A 15,321-nucleotide genomic window follows, 5' to 3' on the forward strand; every position below is an offset into this window, starting at 1 on the left:
CTATGGCACCAGCTGTGGACAGGTATTTTTTAAACAGTAGTTTTGCGTTGTTTAGGATGCATTCCATCAGCATTATTCCTACTTGTGCAAATGGAAAACCTAACGATGGAGCCAACAATATCTGAGGGATTAATATGATTTCTCATTAATGAGAACTCCGTAACCTTTGGTATGGGATATATTTAGCCTGTTTGTTCTTTTTTTTTTTTCTTTTTTTTTTTTTTTTTCTTTCATGAAGTATATTCTGCAACATGCTGTGATTTCTGGCCTATTGATTAATGGGTCTTTCCACCACAAGCAATCTTAATCTTTCTTAATTGCCTTAATGGCTGCATGGCCTCTCTTTTATACTCTCTGCCCACTATGTTGTTGTTGCAAATGCTTTTGTATCTTAACTTCATGACTATACTAAGGACTTAAAGGAGACTGACTGTGAAGTCTATTGTTGCTCTTGTTCTTTCCATTCTTTAAATTTGTGTTTCAGGCTCCTAATTTATGTAGGTAATTTTTTGGTGTAATTGTGTAAATGTGCATAAATTAAAAAACAATTGTCCAAAAGTCATCAGTAAAGGAGTCCTTTTTTTTTTTTTTTTTTACAAATTCGTAGTATTGGTGTTTTTTTTTTGTTTGTTTGTTTGTTTTTGCTCCAGAGAACAGCAATGCAGACTAACAGATTTATACATCTTGCTACTCACATCTGAAATATTAAAGTCTGTACACAGTGTTCAAATACAGTTGTGTGAGTCTCCCTTGTAGAGACTGTGGAAGACTTGGCTAAGTCTGCCCTGAAAGTGTTTGCTACATAGAATAAAAGATAGGGAAGCCACAAGTAGATCACTCATTTGTCTGTGGTGTTTCCCAGGGCTTTATCTTGAAACAAAAGGGAAGATGAGACAAGGAGCTATTATTTTCTTATACAGTATACATCACTTAAATTGCATGATGTCTAGGTAAGTAGTGTTTGTTGTTCACTGTTTGTTGATCTCTTCTAAACAGAAAACAGAAGACAGACCAAGGAAATGATGAACTTATGATGCCCAGTCAGCTTACTGACTTACTTCATTGTCAACCTGTTCTTTCTTCACATGAAGTGAAATCCCAACAAAAGTATACAAACCTCGTGTAATGTCACTATGCCCTGCTCATGCCAGGTATTCCAGCTCATTGGTTCGTGTGTGATAGGCATGATTACGATTTATAGGCCTGGGCATCTCTCAGAATTTGGCACATGGGCTACATGTTGTATCTACATAACAGAATAACTGTAATGACATGTCACTAATGTCCTTATGTGACCCTGGGCACAAAAATACTTGCCCACAACTTCTACCCAGGGCACAACTTTTTGAGAATATTCGCAGGCAAGAAGTCAAAAGTTAGGAAAGATTTCATCTACACAATGACAGTAGTTAAGTTCAAAGTTATTTATTTGCCCAACAATAGGTTATTCCCAGTTACTTCCAAATCTAGATCCAGTCTAGAGCCAACTGTGCAAAATCAACTGTGCAAAACTGTGAAGGCAGCAACATCTATGGAAATAATTTCACTCCTCTCAGAAGGGAGAAGGTAATGCACAGTAATTGCAATACCCACAAACAGCAAATCTTTAAAACTGTCAGTAGTCCAGAAATGTGTCACTTAGACCACTGTAATTATGGGAGAAAAGGTGACATTCAGGGCTGGAAAAAGAAACATGCTTGTGGTAGAGTCTTTTTATGGGAAAATGTCACCTGTTTAAAAGCGGTTCAGAATTTTGGCAAGTTAGAAATAATCATGGCTGACATTACTTGGCAAAGAGCAGATGAAAAGATCAAAACTGGAAAACAGATAAAAGCAATCTGGCCCATGGTTCCATCTTTCAATTTACAATGGCAGCAGCAATGTCAAACACTCCAAATACTGACAACCAACATAGTATGAGGAGGTATAAAAGCAGAGGGAGTGTGCCCAGGGTCAATAACAAACAAATCATACTGGCAGGTTGAAGAACAGAGCAATGCATGTGCATACACATAAATAATATATTATTTGATTAGATTTTGGTGGAAATCTTAAGTGTTAGCACATAAGATTTACTAAAATTTACTAGTATTTATGGCAGTTCTTCATATTTTCATCTATCTTGTATGTGTCACATAAATGGAAGCAAGCTCTGATCACGTGAAAAACTAAATCCTGGCATCATAAAGCATGACTAATACAGAGGCCAAATTCAAGTTGGAAGTTTGACTAAAAATCCTTATTTCAGATTTCTGTCTAAATGACAGTGTTTGATAGAGGTTTTCTGTACACTAGAATACTTTTTCTTAATGATTTTGTTGGGCTGGTTCAAGATAAATATTTTTAAGATTTTTGAGCCCCACAACCCCGGTATTTCACTTTGCATCATATTCCAGGTTAAGCTCTGACCATTTAGTGCTGACAGTGAAGCAAGAGGCTCAGAGCACTGGTAGCCAACATCAGGAAAATGCAGTTTTCCCAGTGATGACTGACATTCAGAAGGAAACCAAAAGGACGAGGTGTTTTAATGAGGTCTCACTTATACTCCTATGGCTTTTGCACTCAGTCCTGGCATTTTGTTTTTAGATACTCAGCAATGTCATTAGCATTTGTTTGTTTGTCATGTTTTTCTGACACAGTACTAAGTTGGGACTTGATGCCCAGACCCTCAATTGATTCAGAGACTCTCTCTTTTGAATTTACTTTAATAGTCATTTACCAATAATGTGAAAGTAATCTTAAAGTCTGACTGCATATGCCACACCAGTCCTGCAGGATGGTAGTTTTGCTGCCTTTTAGCTTGATTTTTTTCTAAAATATTTGGAAACTCTGTACCAGAATCCACTGGTCCACTATGGGAAGAAGGGAAATTTGAAATCTGACTTACTTGTCTTTTATTTTTCCTGGACTATTGTAACTTTATTCTTGTTTTTAAGGAAGGAAAGCATGAAGGGAACTTACCCACCCTAAAAAATTAGATTCAGACAGCAGCTACAAAATGTAAATGGTTGGTTAGGGCTATAATTACCTTTTTCTGTCAAACAGGAAAGGATCAGACCTATACAAAACAAGCTGAGAAAACAAAACAAAACAAAAACAAACAAAACAAAAAAAAAAACACACACACACACACAAAAAAAACTGTGAAAAGGGAGCCCTGGCTGGCTGGGAGCTGGGATGCAGGAAATCAGGAGATTAATAAATGTGTAGTGCTCAGTGCTCATACTAAATCAGGCTGAAATGCTCTTATTTTTAAAATTAATGGAATTTCAGAAAATAAAGAATCTATAACTTTTGACTAGCTATGGTCTTTGCATTAATTTGCCTTCCTGGGGCTTGGGGAAACGCTGGCATTTTCTTTAACCACAGAGCTCAGTACCATCTGATTGAGACTGTCAGCTGAATTTCCAGACACAGAACACAGCTCTCTCTTTATATTACAGTGAAAATCTATGACGTAGTCAGAGCAGTCCAAGCTTTTGATCTGTGGCCACTCTGGTGATGCAAAGGCTTGTCTGAAAGCTTTTCAAAAACCTCATCTACAGAGGAAGCACATTTGTTAGGAGGGCCATAACTGCTGCAAAAATTGGATACGGATAGTAAAGCCCTGGCCTCATTGAAGTCAATCGATATTTTACATAGATTTTATAGTGCCTTGGGTATTGCTAGCATCTCAGGCAACTGAAGTTTCACCTAGCAATAACATCTCTTTGCCAATCTATCTGTTTCATGAGCAATAGATAACAGTTTAAAAGTAATTACAAAAAAAAAAAAGGTTATCCATCAAGCATAGCTGTGGTTACATTAAACACCTGTGAGCACCTACTGAGCTAGGAAACCAGGAAGGGAAAGAAGGGGCTCTGTGACAGTAGAAAGAACACTTTAACACCATTGCAAACACGACACTTATTCAGCATCACTCGAGATCATCTTCCCTGAAGTATTAGTCCTCTCACAGGCACAGATTTGCACATAAAGAAGGAAAGGGAGATAAATAAAGAAAAGTGATGTCACCATGAGAACCAAGGAATTACAGAGACAATAGGAAGTCAACAGTAAAGTCTGGAATGAGAAACTATGCATATTATCAGTACCCAAATAATTGATACAAAAGTACCCAAAATCATGCAGCTTAGTCCACAATCTCAAGGTCTTGCTATGGCATTTGTCCTGTTTCTTCTTGGTCTTTGACTATGTCATGATTCCTAAAACATTTATTTAAGCATTAAACATTTATTTCTTCAGCATTTATTAATGTTGAATTTCACTAGTATGAAGAATCTCTTGGTAGATCCACTACTGGCATACATCTCAAGGAAGTGGAGGCACATATTTGCATTAAGGCTTAAAGCTTTTGTCTTTAGACACATTCATCTTTTGTATGAAGCTCCAACTACATGTTTGATACACAGTGAATATAGTTATGGCAGCAGAACAAAACTGGAAGAGTGTGGAAGAAAAGTATTCATCAACAGTTGTGATAAGGGAACTTCAGAATATTAACATGAGTTTGCTTGATATCGGTAGGAAGCCATTTGAAATTGAAATAATAAAAAAGACCTAGAACTGCAACCCTACCAGAATCTGTGCCTGGATTGTCCATTTGAATATTATGGTGCATCCTCAGACCTAAGATAGCCAAAAGAACTCTTCCACTTCAAGAATCTTTCAAGTACACTTGAGCCAGTGTAAGCGATAATAAGAAACAGCTTTGTATTATAACCACAACATTGCATATCTTCAGACCTGGAACATAGGAGACCTGAAGTTTTAGGTAATGCTGAAAGCTGTCAGTCTGATGTAAAAGTAAAAGAGAGGGTGTGGAACAAAAGCAGAGAAAAGGAAGCTCTGGAACATAAAAAGGGATATGTTACCTTTAGCTTTCAGTTTGCATTAGCTTTATTCTGTTTGCTCGCCATGTATTTCTGTTATTGTAACCTTTTCTTGTCCAACTCCTCCCTCACTCAAATCTGTATAAAGGCTGTCATTAAAAGCTCCAGTTCAGCAGGGTACATGGGTGCACACATGGCTTTCACTACAAGTCATCTGCTTGATTTCTGTGAAGCTATTTAGGTGCTTGCACTCAAGTGTATTCTTAAAAACATTCTGAATTGACCCCCAGTCAATTTTCTTTCTCCTTCTAACCCACGTCACAGACATTTTTTTAGTCTTTCCTTTAGCTCCCTGTCTCTTACCATATGCCCTTTAAACACATCATCCCCATCGGTAACACTCTAAAATCTCCACATACTCACTCACCAGCATTTCTCCTCTCATTTTCTTTTGCTTTTTCTCCCTGAATCCACTCTCTTCCCTAATGTCATACTGTTCCTTTGACTTGTTTCTCCTCCTCTGGACCTTAAGTAGCATCTGAGGGTTTTTTTTCTACTTTTGAAACAGCGTCCCTGGCCTCTGCCTTCACTCAAGTAGCTTTTGAGCCCTGTTTGTCCATCATTATAATCTTCCATATTCCAGTTCTTCATAAAAATGGAAGAAGAAGGAGGAACAACATGATGAATGTATCAGGAGAGCTGAGACTCTTCAGAAAATTAAACGATATTAACTCTCTACTTAGAAGTATTAGTGTACTCAAATCATAAGTATTTTTCAGGGTCTATTTAGAATTATGCTTTGATAACATAGATAGCGAGATAACAAATAGCAGCCCACTTGTGAATAACAGAATCCATGTTCTGCACTGTCTGACTCCAAGAGCTGGAGTCCCAGGCCTCCCCAGAATGCACCCCAAGACCATAGAAAAGCTCATGTGCCATGAAATGAAGCAAAAACAGGTGAAAGAAGAGAGAACAGAGGTTCTTCAAGATAGGGTTCTTTCTTTTCTGACTATGTGAAGACTCTGCCTGAGGGCATGTCTGCACTGAAGACCACAGTGCTGTGAAGCACTGTGCCAGCTTAACTCCTGGAAGCAGTCCAGCTCCAGGAGGTCAAAGTCCCAAGTAGGCAAGATCACTGTACTTCTCAGTTAGATTCTGTGTTGTACACAAGCTGACTGGTTTAACGCTAGGTGCAACATCTATATGCCCTGTAGATTAGCCATACACTGTTCAGAGACAAATATTTTTGATCTGGTAGAGGGAATAGCCATTGGGTGCAAGGACAGTAAATAAACATTTTTTCCCCTTCTGGCAATTTATGCATTGGACAGAAAGAGAGCATTGTGATGGTTTTAAAGATAAATAGTGTAAAGAAGGGCATCACTGCTCTCCTGTGATCCATTAGGTGTCTGCTAGATTCATTTAAATCTCTGTATCTCATATAAAAAGGAGAAAGGAGAGACCTAGAAGTGACTATAGCCTATTCAGTTGACTACGTACGCTTATCCAGGAACCCACACAGTACTTCACAAGAGGACATTCCAGTTGGCCAAAGTATTCTCGTGTGTATTCTTACTCTGACTACATCCCCTGTTTGATGACTACAAGATTTTATACCCCCAAAGTTCTGATCATTTATATCAAAAAGTTGCAATATTAAATTTACAGGAAATAGCTTCCTGGAAAAATGACTTGCTCTGGAGTCTAACTATGCTTGCTAATTTGTGTACCAGCTGCAAAAGCTGCACAGTGTGGAGCTCAATGAAGGCTAATTTCTCTTGCCAAAAAAGCATGGATGCTTACTAACAGCCTTTCTAGCCCATACGAGATTCTTCAGAAATGTCAGCCTAATCCCTTAAACAATATTAAAAAAAAAAAAAAAAAAAGCTCTGAGCTTTTTACTTCCAGCAGGACAAAATAGACAGAATAATGTGTTGTGTGAAATCCATATACTAAATCTGTAAATCTGTCCATCCATTTTCCTTACAAAATATTTGCTAATCATGCTGCTAAAGGGCATGAACACTTTTTAGAATATAAATTATGATTTGGCAATGACAAATGTTAATATTAAAACACATATAATGACTCTTAGATTAATCTTTTCTGATATACTCAATACCCAAGATAAATAACTAATCCACAGAGAACAGGAGGTGGACCCAACAACTGAGCAATATTACAGTTTTAGGACATACTGTAGAGGGCACAGGCAAATGCAATCTCATAGATCTCTTACTAATAATCACCATATATTGGTGAGTCAAAAACACCAGGTTTATAAGCCGGAAAAACAAAACAAAACAAAACAAAACAACAACAAAAAAAACGGTCTCAAAAAAAACATGCTGAAATTTTCTCGTAAGCCCTACACACGTGCAGCACTAATTCCTGCAATTATCAACATGTGCTTGGAAAGTTTCACTTCACAACCATGTAGTTTTATCCTTCAGAGAATAACAAAAGTAGACACTATTGTGTAAACTGTATTTCATTCGGCGGTTTGTTTAGCAAAATATAGCCACTATTTAAATTTGATACGTATTTCCTACTGATGAATTACTCTCCAAGAAGAGGTGGTCAATCACAGAACAAATGGAGCTTAATAATCATTAATCACAGGTGCAAATTCACTGCATAATTCCTAAGACAAAAGATTTGGCAAGAATTTCTAAAAATTTTATACTATTTTTATGACAGCATGTTGGAAAAGCAGGAAAAAATGAAAACAGTGCTACAGACAGTCATTTATCTCACAGGAATTTTTATTATTACTGGATCTGTTATATTTTTATGCAAATGAGGAAAGATTACAATGAACAAATCATCTACGATATAATATATATCAAGCAATACGAATATGCCAAATTATTCAAATTAATAGATACACATATGCATACTCCCATACAGAAGTTGTATTTATATATACATACTTTTATACTCTTATCCAAATGTAAATATTGTAGGCATTTATCAATACAGCTGTGCATATGCATATATTAGAAAGAGAAACACATTTATACATGCAACCTATTAACAATTCCAAGGAGCAAAATTGTCTTGAAAACAATCTAACTGAAAGATATTTTCCAAATAAAATACTGTAATGCCCCTATCCTGTATAAATGAAAACATAAATTGAGCAACACAGCTGAAGTGTCATTTTTCTTCACTTTTTTTTTTTTACCCATCTGAACAAAGTATCTTCTTTAGGCTGTGATCAATTTAATAAATATGGGAAGTTTTTCTCTTGCCTCAGCCACATCTACATGCAGGAAAACAAAGCTAATTTAATTTGTCAATAATGATCTGTAGTCAAATTATTTCATGAACTGTTCAGTTATATTTTACAAGTCTTTTTCAAAAGTCTTTCAAAAACATTAAAACAGAAGAGGTTTAAGGTATATATTTTAAGATTTTAATGAATTTTTTTACAAATTGTTTTTCACAGGCTACATTAAAATTATTCATTTAGCTGAAAATAGTTGAACCTATTTGAGTAATAAACAGCCCTTTAAAGAAAAACATCCTGAACTTTAAAAAAAATAAATAAAAAATAAAAATTTGCCTCATTAAAAAGCACCATTTTAATGGCTGTTTTCAGTAGTGCTAAAATATAAAATGAGACCTAAGAAAACTTAAGTTGCCTGCAACATTCTTTATAATCATCAAGTGGTTAGGTGAAATGTTACGTTAGCTGTAATGTAATATATATTCCAGCTATGTAACAGGTTTTTCTGTCAAGTGAGCAAACAGAATTCATCATCTACATCAACAAGAGTAAACCTAGATCCTAAATTTTAAAGATGCCATAAGGAGGTTACATGTTTCTTGAATTACTTTCTAAAAATACTGATACGCTGTTTATAGTCTTCAGGAGCAAAAAGAAAGCATTTATATACAATCAGATGTCTCCCTAAAAAAATGAAGGGTTTCTAGTATTTAGCATATCTATAGCTCAGCACAGTTTTAACCTGAACTGCTATTTCATTCCTTAGGCGTCTGTATGTGGAAAACAGATTAAAGTAGGCAGAAGATAATGGAACCAATTCTTTAATGTTAGCAGGATCAGGCCCAATGCACTGTTAGCTTGAAGATGAAGAATCTATTTTTCATGTGCCTGTTAATACGGACATTTCTTCAGTTTTGAATAAAAGATGTTGTCTTTAAGGAATTTCTGAGACCAGTATTTTCCATTTTTTTTTTTTTTTCCAAATGGACACAGAAACTATTGAATTGCCAAAGCAGAATGAGACAGAAAACTAAATTCTGTGCATGGGCCAAACCTGGAAAGGACAGACATCAGGCTGTGTAAATTCTGGTCTCTCAAAAACTGTCTGTGTGCACTTGTTGACACTAACCTGCACAAAACCTGTGGAAGAAAATATATTAAAGAGAGGACCTACATCCTTACCAAAGTGTATTACCTCAAACCACCTTACACTGCAAAACAAACAGGAGTAAGCACAGAGGAGCAGCATCATAGCAGGTGAAACAAGAGCAGATTAAATTGTACTCTCTCGCAAGCTTTGCCATGCAAGCACATTTTCCGAGCAGCAGGTTTGCAAACAATTCTGCTCACCGGCTTGCTCGTTTCTGCATGTGACCCTTGCAGCAGTCAAAATCAGTGTCTGTGCTGTGCAACCAATATGCAAGATAAAGTAAAACAGCAAAACTGAGCCATCAGACTCTTTAATGCAAGCCTTGGCTTTATGTTTATTGTAATGAAATAAAATGGAAACAGTACTGCAGCATTTTTAATCACTTGAAATTATCATCCGTCTTCATCACAGAAATAGCACAATAGATAATTGATCTTCTGAATCAAAACAGCGCAACCCCCAGCAGTATGTTTGTGCTAATTCATGAGGGCTTTTTTAATGAATTTGGGAAGCTATCTATATACCTACACAAAGGTCTTATTTTATTATTAACTACAGTAATTTCATACTGGAACCCTAATATTAGAGTGCAATTTAATTGAAACTGTTGAACTTTTGAACTGTTAACAATACAAATAACACAATAATAATGAAGAATCCAAACACTTAGCAGCAGCAGCAAACTAATAATCAGCAACACTTTTATGTCAAATAAGCTACCAGGGGAATGAATAATTCCTCGTCTCTCACAGTAACACCACCAATATTTCAAGACATTTCCATTCGGCGGAAACATGCTGGCGCGTATTCGAGCCCTAAATCCAGGCAGACTTCTTCTCAGGGCAAAGGCATGTCCCATGGTGCCCCCAAATGCTTCCTGCTTCCCACCCCCCAGTGCGCAAAGGCTCAGGTCTCTAGCCTTTTTGGGAGGTGAGCAAACAGCAAATGTCTCCAGTGTGCTCCCACTGCCAGAGGGTTTCCCTCGCGCGGAGCCACCACGCAGATAGGTTCAGCGAGCCAGGCCTTGCTGCTACACCTGTATCAACAACAATGCAAGCGCCATTATCTTACCTTAATGAACTTAATCTTTAATTTCACAGCTTGGCCCTGGTGCTCAGGCTCCTAACAAAGGAGCTGAACTGTTTTAGTCCATATGACCACCCTTCCTCCAACAGCTGTGGAAACTTTAGCCATGACAAGGATTTTTGCCCCTTGTGAAACTGTCAAAAGCAATAAATATTTTTCTTTTTTTCCATCATTAGACTCTCCTAAGAATGCCTCCCCATTGTCCACTGTAATTCCCAGAGCTCGCTGGGCAGAAGCTTTATTGTCCACAATGAGTCCTGAAGTGTGAACAATACGGGGAACGCAGCGGCACTTTCTCGAGGGTGTAGCCGCCAGGAATGCGGCGCTTCCCCATAGACAGCTCCGCCAAAAGAGCACTTGTGTTTTTTAACACGGGCCTTTCAGAAGGATGCTCGAGTTGCGGCATTGTGGCCCACTGTAAATAGATGCACTCGCCAGAATGGAGCTTCGTCATCCCTAATTAGGGAAGTAACTCCAGAGAGACAGAATGTCACTTGCAAGACTGGACGCATTGTTGGGTTTGTGCGCGTCCCCACAATGTGAGGTAATTGGAGTTGTACCTTTTAGAAAGCTGCTAATTTCGCATAGGAAGTGCTAACAAGACCTTTGTGTGCCATGTTTTCCTTCTTCCTTTTTAAGGAAGTTACAGCGCTCGAGTACTGGGAATGGCTGGGCCAAGGCCCGGCGAAGGAGGCTGCGGTAATGAACCACTTCAGCCCGCGGTTAGAAAAAGGAGGCCTAATTTTCAGGCCTGAGAATACTAGGCCTGACAAAGGGTTCTGTTTAAGCTTATTATACAGGACATTCTTAGTGCCTACACAGCTTTCCTCGAAATGACCCTCTCCAAATAAGTGCATCAAGTTTGAGCAAATAGAAACATGCAACTTTCAAGGCTTAGGGTTATAGTTTTCTTTACAAAGCCATTTATATAATGTAAGCTTGCAATTAGCATGGAACGGAGCAACAAGATCTAGCTAGGAAAGTTCCTCTAACAAAGGACAGAAATTAGGGGAATAAGTAACAGTTAAATATCAGCTTCAGATAGCTAGCTGAAAAGGCCTTTCAAATAAGCTGTGGATACAGAAAAATAAAATAATTTTGCCTCAAATCTCTCACTCCATAAAGTTTGGCTTTTAAATGGCTGACTGATTAATTCCACTAATTTTAAATTATCCAGATAGAATGGATCTGGGTTAAAAAAAAAATACACACTGAAAAGCCTTTCAGCTTTTAAGCCTGACAATATCATCAAAACGTCTGTAGGAATTACATATAAAAATTCAAACGGTAATGAAACAAATTACTACTTACAGTATGAAAAGTCTGCAAAAGCTTTTTATAGACTTGAAATGCAGAAGTTATATAAACTACTCGGTGAAAAGAATTAGAAAATGACCTTTGCAGATCAGGGGCAAAAATGAACAGTCTTCAGGAAAAAAAAAAAATCACTGTTAACAATGGCTTTTAATGCCATTTTGCTTCACTCATTTATCTAATAATCATGGCAAGGTTAGGGTAAACAATGAACAGTATGTTTTCACATATTCCACCTTTAGTGTCCTCCATATGAATTTCTAAAACACTTAAGAGAATAGATACATAAACCTGTGACCTTCGAATGAGCTTTTTGCTACTTTCAACATTTTGAATAAAAAAAGGTCAGAAAATTGAACCACTTTTGCACAGTAATGAATTCCATTCTGTTGGGTAAACAAAGCTAAATTTTAAAACACAGACCTGACATCTCTATAGCTCAAGAAGCTTTTCTCTCCTTCTGGTGCAGGGGCGGGGGGTGTCTGTGGGATGCTTGCACTCTACCACTGCCTAAATAATTACAGCATCCACCAAAGGGAGGAGGAGGAGGAGGAGACAAAAATATTTGGTTTTATTCTGTGAACAGCCATGATTTCCTAGGTAAGTACAACAAAAATACCCAATTTTTAAGACTTTTTTTTTTTTTTTTCCTCCCCAGTGAATAATTGATCCGGTCCACACAAAAAGAAGGCAGTGCTACCGTTTTAGAGCTAGCTCTTACTGACAAGAGCCATGAGGGCCTCCAAAAGTTACTTCAATTTCCGCCGTGCCTTTGTCCATGAGTTGTCCTGGCTGAAAGGCCCAGTTAGGTATTGTTGCAAAAAAAGTCTGCACCCACATTTATTCCCCTCTAATTCATACTCTGCATTGTGAAGTTTTGCTATTCAGGGGCTGATTGGACAACAGCCCAAAGAATGGCCTGAGTGATTAGTCTCCCAGCATGGGTCTGGATTGTGGGTATAAACCTAGAGCCGGGGCTTGAATTCACTGCAGCTTTCTGCTTCCTCCTAGTGCCTCCCGCTCCCCATATTTTCTGCACCCGTTGCTGCAGGTAACACATTCCTTCATACCAGGAAACGGCATCCGTGTAATTAGCTTGCACAGTAGTGTGCGAGCCCTTGAAAGTCCAAGGGTTGTGCCCCTGGAAGCAATTTCACTTTGGCATTTACAGGGACTCACAGGTTTTCGTTCAGGGTGGGATAATACAAAACCCCCGGTATTGTCATTACGGGGTATTCATTCTGCTTGACAAAGGCACCTTCTCTAGTGTCCCCCCGGGGGCACAAAGGGGTGAGTCTGGACACAGATTTGTTTGTTTAGAACCGGAGTTACACTTTGCCCAGCCCACTGAAGTTCCCAAACACTGGCTCTGGCCCCATCCCCTGCCTCCGTGTGCACCACAGAGCGTGGGGTGTGCTATACCGCTTCCCCTGTTCCTTTGCACCTAACACTTACTTTATGTTTGAAAGTATGGCAGCTGCACAAGTTGTTAAGTGTACAGATGTCACTCTGTGTTTTACATGTCAGTAACTTGAATTAATTTACATTTATTTTCCTATTGTTTTTATCATTTTATGACAATGTGCTGCATAATATAATTTAAATCTTTAATGTACAACTAATTCTCTACCATTAATTTGTCAACATGATTACTGGATATGCCAGGAGGAAAAGCTGGATGATTTGAAATATGTACAAGGCATTCCTGTATCTTTAAAGGAGGTTTATATCTGAAATGACAAAGATTTACAGAACTTTTTTTGGTCTGTCTGCCATTTTATGAAAACTACAATTTCAATGTAATTTTGCAAACTGAATTATTCTAAATCTCAGCCTGAAATAAAATAAAGCATCTAATATATTAATTAGCCCAGGGAGAGAGTCCCAACACTGTTGTAAGAAGCAAAATGATAGTATGATTCCTGCAAAATGCAGCCTTCATCATGACAAATCCTGGCTGATAGGAGTTTAAACTGTCTCCCTGCCAATAGTATTTTATTTTGGGCAGAGTAGTAATCTTTTTAGCTATGCACTAGAACTGAAAAACAGCTCATAACAAGAGCAGGTTGTGAACTTTTTGACAGATAATGGTGATTTGTTGAAACTGAAACTTGTCCTGGGAGCGTACAGCAGGAGCTACAGCAGGGAAGGTTTCTCAGGGTAGGATTTCTGATTAAAAATGATGAGGGAGGAGGGAGAGAGGAAGAAGGTCTGTTCTGCCTCTCACTGCTCCCCAGCTGCTGTAGGTAGGAGGTCAGGACACTCTCCAGGGATGTGGGAGAGCCAGTCTCAATTAGCTCCGCAGTATTCCTGTGATGGGGAATTCAGAGCATATCACCCCTTCATTCTCCACGGGGATCTAGCCCCCATGTCTTCTGCACTGCTGTCCTCTGCTTATTTTCTGTTTCTTCCCCTATATCAAAAAAAAAAAAAAAAAAAGAGAGAGAAAAAAATACTACATATCTTCCCTTAAAAACATATCAATATATGGAAGTAGAGGTCCTGACCTTGCAGCACCAACACCTGGGTGATTTCCTTGTGTGATTTCTCATGCAGAGTGGGAAGCCCACTCTCGTGCTGGTTTGGGGAGACAAATGCAAGCAGCGTCCTTGAACACAGCCAGCAGCCAGGCTGGGCTTTCCCTGCCTGATTCTCCCCATGCTCTCCTTGCGGTCTCTGGGTATTTCTGCAGGCAGGACTGGACTCTACGTCACAGTACTGTAAGCTTGTTCATATGCTCACATCTACAGTGCACAGGGCAAACAGCTCTTACAGGCAGGCCTTATACTGTAGGCTCCTCAGTATAGCAATCAGTCTAGTCATTATGAGACTATTTTGCAACTGTTCAGGTGGGTTCCCTACAGTCACCAGGTCTCTGAATGGACAAAATCTTATGCTCACATCAGTACTGGTCCAGGATCAGGTACAGACCCAGATGAAAATGCTGGCAAAATAATGAATAATCAAAGTGGATGGAAACATAGCAATTAGTTTCTGGGGAACAATTTACTAACAGAATGTTTAATCTCCTCACAGTGTTTTTTAAAGCTCTTCTCCTCACTCCTTTCCTCTGCCTTTTGGGCATCTAACAGGAAAATAAAAGCTGAATGACTCATCAGAACACTAGAAAAATCTAGTAATTTCTTTCCTTAAAAAAAAAAAAAAAAAAAAAAAAAAAAAAGCTTGATTAAAAATTGAAGTAAAAAAAAAAAAAAAAAAAGGATATTCTGTGAAAAAAGAAGTGTTTAGACAAAGCCTGTCTGCTTCAATTTCCCAGCAAAGTAAGCTCCCTTGCCCTGAGAGTGACAGTAGATTCCATAAATTAACTGAAAATCCCTCTTCTCAAGAGCCTAAGTTATCTCTTCTTTGCCTGCAGCTCTGATTTAGAATAGGCGCTCGTTTGTTTACTGTTTTAATTAATGCTCCTTTTCAGTGTGGAATAGGGGAAGGGAAATGAACTGACTTGATAAACAGGTGTAGCTGTTATGTGTTATATTTAGGATCATTCAGGACTTGCAACAGATTAATCAGGCTTGACTGGACGTGAACCTCCTAGCAGAAAAGGTAGATCAACTCTGCTGGATGCCCAGTAGGTGAGTATTATTTTAACTGCTAGCATGTGATAGGAAAGGCTGAGAAGGACGGCCATCAGTGAAGAATCTCTCTGTTTTTGCCCAAGAAAACATTCTGATTCTTTCCTCACA

The 15,321-nt window shown here is 38.3% G+C and overlaps 1 long non-coding RNA gene across 1 annotated transcript in view; it reads right to left on the minus strand.

The window, feature by feature from the left end:
* LOC140002143 (uncharacterized) overlaps positions 1 to 14,770 on the minus strand; it is a 39,749-nt gene extending 24,979 nt beyond the window's left edge. Inside the window, exon 1 of the long non-coding RNA XR_011808216.1 lies at positions 10,289 to 14,770. This is a non-coding gene — a long non-coding RNA (uncharacterized lncRNA). The remainder of the gene's footprint in view (positions 1 to 10,288) is intronic.
* Between the last annotated feature and the right edge of the window lie 551 nt (positions 14,771 to 15,321).

The sequence above is a fragment of the Anas platyrhynchos genome, chromosome 3, assembly GCF_047663525.1.
Source record: "Anas platyrhynchos isolate ZD024472 breed Pekin duck chromosome 3, IASCAAS_PekinDuck_T2T, whole genome shotgun sequence".
Classification (NCBI taxonomy): domain Eukaryota; kingdom Metazoa; phylum Chordata; class Aves; order Anseriformes; family Anatidae; genus Anas; species Anas platyrhynchos.